This window comes from Myodes glareolus, chromosome 2 (assembly GCF_982192425.1).
Source record: "Myodes glareolus chromosome 2, mMyoGla1.1, whole genome shotgun sequence".
NCBI lineage: Eukaryota > Metazoa > Chordata > Mammalia > Rodentia > Cricetidae > Myodes > Myodes glareolus.
The window spans coordinates 1,717,475-1,723,605 of NC_142027.1; the positions used below are offsets into that span (position 1 = coordinate 1,717,475).

General features: G+C 35.5%; 1 pseudogene; it reads left to right on the forward strand.

The window, feature by feature from the left end:
• The first annotated feature begins 622 nt into the window (after window positions 1–622).
• Window positions 623–2,995, forward strand: LOC148122879 (olfactory receptor 4C6-like; annotated as a pseudogene).
• The last annotated feature ends 3,136 nt before the right edge of the window (window positions 2,996–6,131 follow it).

The following is a 6,131-nucleotide window of genomic DNA, read 5'->3' on the forward strand; positions in this document are numbered from 1 at the left end:
TGTCACTTTGAAGCTAGAGAGATTGCTTAGCAGTTAAGAGCACCACATCAGAGAGAGGACTGATCTTAAAAATATATAAAGAATCAAAAAAATAGATGCCAAAATTCCAAAAAACTCAATTTAAAAATGGGATACAGAACTAAAGAGAGAATTCTCAACTAAAGAGTTTCAAATGGCCGAAAAAACACTTAATGAAATGTTCATCATCATTAGCCATCAGGGAAATGCAAATCAAAATGAGTCTGATATATCATTTACACCAGCCAGAATGGCTAAGATCAAAAGCACCAATGATAGCTTATACCTGAGACGATATGGACTAAGGGTAACATTCCTTCATTAATAGTACAACAACTCAGGAAATAAGTAGGATGGTTTCACAGAAAACTGGGAATCAACTAGCCTCAGGACGCAGCAATACCACTCTTGGGCATATATCCAAAGAATGCTCTATCATACTACAAGAACATTTGTTCAACTATACTGCATAATTCTTACAACAAAAGCTTGGAGGGAGAATAACTGATTAAAAGCAAGTGTGTTCCCTTGATAGGTGGAAATACAAAACTAAAAACAACCACTAATTATAAACCATATTTATTTATGTTTATTTTAGGATTTACAAGATTCAGTTGGAGCTCACCTAAAGCAAGAAAAATGGGAAATCACAACAATGTGACAGAGTTCATTCTTTTGGGTCTTACAAAGAACTCAGAGCTGCGGAAACTGCTTTCTGCTGTGTTTCTAATCATGTATGTGGTCATGGTGCTGGGAAATATGCTCATCATAGTGACCATGATCACAAGTCAGAGTCTGAGATCACCAATGTACTTTTTCCTTACATTTCTGTCCCTAGTGGATGTCACCTTTTCTTCTGTCATTACTCCAAAGCTGACTGTGGACTCCCTTTTTGAGAAGACGATCATCTCTCTTGAAGGATGCATGACCCAGCTTTTTGCAGCACATTTTTTTTTTGAGGTGTGGGGATTATCATCCTCATTGTGATGGCCTATGACAGATATGTGGCCATTTGTAAACCTCTGCACTACATGACCATCATGAGTCCTCGGATGTGTTGCATTCTTTTGGGGGGAACTTGGGTAGGGGGGTTTGCACATGCAACCATTCAGGTTCTATTCATGTATCAAATACCTTTCTGTGGTCCCAATGTCATAGATCACTTTTTATGTGATTTATTTCAGTTACTGATACTGGCCTGTATGGACACCCATACCCTGGTTCTCAGTGTCGTCTTCAACAGTGGGGTGATGTGTGTGGCCATCTTTCTTATTCTTATTGCCTCTTACATGACTATCCTGTGTTCTCTGAAAACTCACACTTCTGAAGGAAGACAGAAAGCCTTATCCACGTGTGGTTCTCACTTCACAGTTTTTGTGTTGTTCTTTGTGCCATGTATTTTCTTATATGTGAGACCTGTGTCAACCTACCGCATAGACAAGGCAATGACTGTGTCTGAGTCAATTGTCACACCCATGTTGAACCCCTTGATCTACACACTGAGGAATTCAGAGGTGAAAAACACCATGAAGAAACTGTGGATGAGACAGTAGTTTCTGTTTGCTATTATGTAGCTATCATGTCAAATGTGCATGTGCTTTCCATGAACATTTTTTTCAAGATCTTATAAATCTGCTACTGTTAATTTTCTGCTGGCAACAACTGGGATATTTATTTAGAAAACTGCTTTCGATTACAGAATATCTATAATTTATTTATGTTCCTTCTTGCTACCATTTCATAGAATCATTTTGCTTTTTTAAAAGATTTTTCTAATTAATATTACAGTTAGAACTAAGGTTGAAATGTCTTCAGCCCACCACTTTCCTTCCTTATTCACCAGAGCAGTCAGGGCTTCCATGTTGTCCTAGAGACATGCAAGCCCTTTTTCTCCACAGTGCCTGTTATTTCTCCCTCAAAACCATCATCCTTGTCAGTTAATTTCTTACTTACTGTTAATCTTAGATAAATATTATATATTATTACCCTAGTAAAGCTTTACTCCATGACTCTATCCAATGCATATTCCATTTCTTTCCTCAGATTATTCAATCTTTTCATTTTCTTCACAGTAATATTTTCAAAGTGCTTTCATCTTTCTATACCTTCTAACCATTATTATTCTCTCTCTCTCTCTCTCTCTCTCTCTCTCTCTCTCTCTCTCTCACTCGTTGATAACTGTGCAAGAAATCCATTTTTGTTGTTGTTTATGCCTGGCATATACTAAGCTTTAACTTTATGATATCTCCAAAATTATAGAAATTACTTTATTTTCTTCAATAGTAGAATATATAGGTAAAGGGAACAAGATTACCAACAAACAATAGAAAACATACAATTATTGAGATCATTAGCAAAGGTTTTTGAAAAGAGAAGTCTTCTGTGTTTCTTAGAGAATTCTTCATATTTGTAGTGGTTGAAAAATAATTAATTTTTTTGGTCCTAGAACTTTTGAGCTGAGTCATTCCATGTTTCTGTGAGCCCTTCTAGTTAATTGTGTCCTACACTTATCTAAAGGAGACATTGGCTATGTCAAAATTCTCAACTCCATATAAATAGAGCAAGTTTATAAATACACCCAAAGCATCAATCTAGTTTGTAGTACTCTATGTCAGAAAAACATTTATTAAATTACTTTGTATGTGTGAGTGTATTGGGTCTATACAAATATGTGTTTTGAGTATACATGTATGTGTATATACTAGAGTGCATAGGAAAGTGATAGGTTTCCTTCTCTATCACTTTCTGCCATATTTCTCTGAACCACGGTTTCTCCCTGAGACTGGAGTTATGCCAGCAGCCAGCCAGCTTCAGAGATACTCTGGTGTCTTCCTCCCACAGTCCTCGGTTACGAGAATATCCCTGATAAAATTAGTGCAAGACTTGGTGGGAGCCTGGTTTGTTTGGATGCTCACCTCTATAGACCTGGATGGAGGGGGGAGGGCCTTGGACTTCGCACTGGGCAGGGAACCCTGACTGCTCTTAGGACTAGAGAGGGAGGGTGAAGTGGGGAGGGAGAGGGAAAAGGGAGGTGGGGAGGAGGTGGAAATTTATAATAAATAAATAAATAGAAAAAAATTAGTGCAAAACGTTTTTGATATTTTTTCTTGTGATATATTTAGAATAAAAAATTAAATATTGAAAAATATCAAGACTACCTCTGATCATTACTGGACATACCTATTGTTGGATACTTCTTGTCAGATTTAGAGTAAGAATCAGACAAAAAAAATCAGAATAACAGAATTTGAAAAGTAGTCTTACTGCAAATATAATGAGTTAGAATTTGTGGAACAGACGATGTGGCTGTTAAAAACAATCACATGCTTTTCACTGGGACAAAAAGAAAAGTAACCCTGACATATTTTGGTGTTTGGTTTAACTACAACCATCGCTTCCTTCAAGATACAAAACTGTAAATTTATTTGAAAGAGCCACCATTGAGAGGAGAGATCCTCAAGAGAATTCTGCTTATAGAGATCTATATAAAGAATAGAATTTAGCCATCAAAAAGGCAGTTAGAAGACATGGGTCCACAAAATTAACAGCTATTTCATCAGCTTCAGAGAAACCTCAATATTTTCTCTTTGATAAATATTTTTTTCCTTCATGCAGAATGCAAGGACTAAGGTGTTATGGGAAAAAAATTTACCTATTTTTATTTAAATAGGAAGCTTGGGAGTTTAGACAATGTTAAGAGAGTCAGTTTCTCTTAGAATTAACTGTGTGAGGTTGTAAATGTGAAGTCTAAGCAGCAATTAATTCCAATAAAACTGAAATTCAAGACATGTAAAGATCTGGCTAGAAAATCTTTAGGACATGAATGGAAGTAACCAAGGAGATGCTTCATGGGGTCTATAAATATCAAGAACTGAAAAAAAACAACAAAGAAATGCATATCGTGAGACCACATGCTCTGACACTGGACATGGGACTCAGGATTTAATATTTGTCTTCCTAGTTTTGACACCGAAGTGACAGTTTGGGGGGGGTTCCTGTTCCTTGTTTTGGGAACAGCAATGTTTATTGGTGTCTTTGTATATTGGAAACATTAAGTTTCTTTAGAATTTGTGGTAGATCATAGCCAAGAGTTTACATTGAGTATTAGAAGACATTTCTGAATAGTTTTATAATTTAAAGACTCTGTGAGGCTCATGGAGATGAAATTAATGCATAAAAGATGAATGTGAGCTGAAATAGTTCAGAGTAGAACGTTATATTTTAAAAGAATGTAATTGGATGCAAAATTGCTAAGGATTGGTAGCAGCTGTGAAGGTTAATCTTCATGGGAGTAACAGTTTGGTAATTGAAAGCATACACTGAGTCCAGTACGATGGTCTAAGGAAACTAATTAAAATATTTTTACCTGTATTTATCTTAAGGATAACATAATTTACTTTCAGCACTAGAAATTGAACAAGTTCTTCAAAAAGCTAGGCAACCCTTTACTTCTAGTCTTCTACTCTACAGCACACGGCAAGAAGACACCATTTAATGCTGATAGAATTTTGCTGGTCACTAGTTCTGTTGGTGCTATAGCTTTGGACTTCCTGTCTCAAGTAACTGTGAGAAAAAAAAAAAGGTATTTTTGTAATTATCCAATGTAAGTTTGTAGCAACAGAAAAACACCAAAATCAGGCTGGATAGATGGTGCAGTGATTAAGAGAAAGATAAAACTTGATTGTTCTATCTAATACCTTATATGAAATTTGACATAAATTTTTCCTGGTTTGAACATCATATATAAGACAGGACCATCATGATGGATCAGCATATACTGGCAATTGATATCATGCTGAAATGCTTTCTTGATGATGGTGAACTGTATGCTCTCAAACATTCAGAAAAAAATAAATGTTGGGACCATTTGCATGGCCTCCAGCTGCTCTTCCCTGCTAGAGATCTTTACTTTCCTTCGGATTTGAGCTACTGAAAGCTGTGTCAAAGTTGTTTACCAGTTCTTCTTCATGAGCATGTATTGCCTTGCCTTGAGGATAAGAGGATAAGGTTTTCACCTGTTGGCCCACCTGACTGTTGGGTATATAAGCCTCCGTGGTGCTATTGAATAAAGGGCTTCTTACCAGTGACTAGAGGTCCATGTCTCTGTCTCTCTGTGTGTTTCAACCTCCAACCCTTGCTCGAAATTCGTGAACTGTATGATAGCACATAGAACACAAACAGGCATTGTGCACTGCAAATAAACACATCTTTCTTCCATTGCCATTTTTGTGATTTTTTTTGTCTCAACACTAAGAAAATATATACATCTCTCTGAACACTGATTAAATCCTGATATAGCAACCATATCCATATTTCTACTGGCAGAAATTTGTCTTATGCTGGCAGAAACTCTCTGATAATGCCTTCTTATCAAAAATGAAATTCACTATGACATTCATCTGAGACCTCTCTTCTTCCCAGTTTCTGGATCCTTTCTTCACTCAAAAGCTACTGTTCCACAAATTCAGGAGAAACTGTTTAATGTAAATATCCATTTTTCTATCACTTCCACCTCTCCAAATCTTTGTGCAAAACCCTCTAGTAAGTTTACCTTGAGTACCAGTCTAAATCGACAATTAATCCTCAGCCCAAATGATCCTGACCACCACTCTACATTTGCCATTTGTATATAGAACACAGAAAATTTCTAAGAAATTATTTATCAGTTTACTTTTAGATATAGTAATTTCTAACAGGAAATTTCTAACAGGAAATTCAGATCACCAGGCAAGAAAAATTATACTCTGTATACTCTGTTGTCTTGGGTGCTGTAATTGAAAATAATAATTATTTCAGTCATATTTGTTGAAACAATGTGTAATTGTATAGAATCCAATAATAGAAAAACTGTATAGTCACACATTCATTATGGATGGTAATAATAAAACACAGTAAGATAAAGTGAGTCTATAGTAGACTTCGGGTCACTTCAATATTTGAAGAACTTTCAAAATTCCAGAACTTTTATTATTTTAACTTGCTATATAATATAAAATATTTTTTTAAATTTTAAGTTTTATAAAGTCAATTCTTTATGAAAATGAGATCTTTATAGTTAACAAATCAATTTACAAAAATTCTCTGGTTGTGTCATTTTGTGTTAAATTATTTCT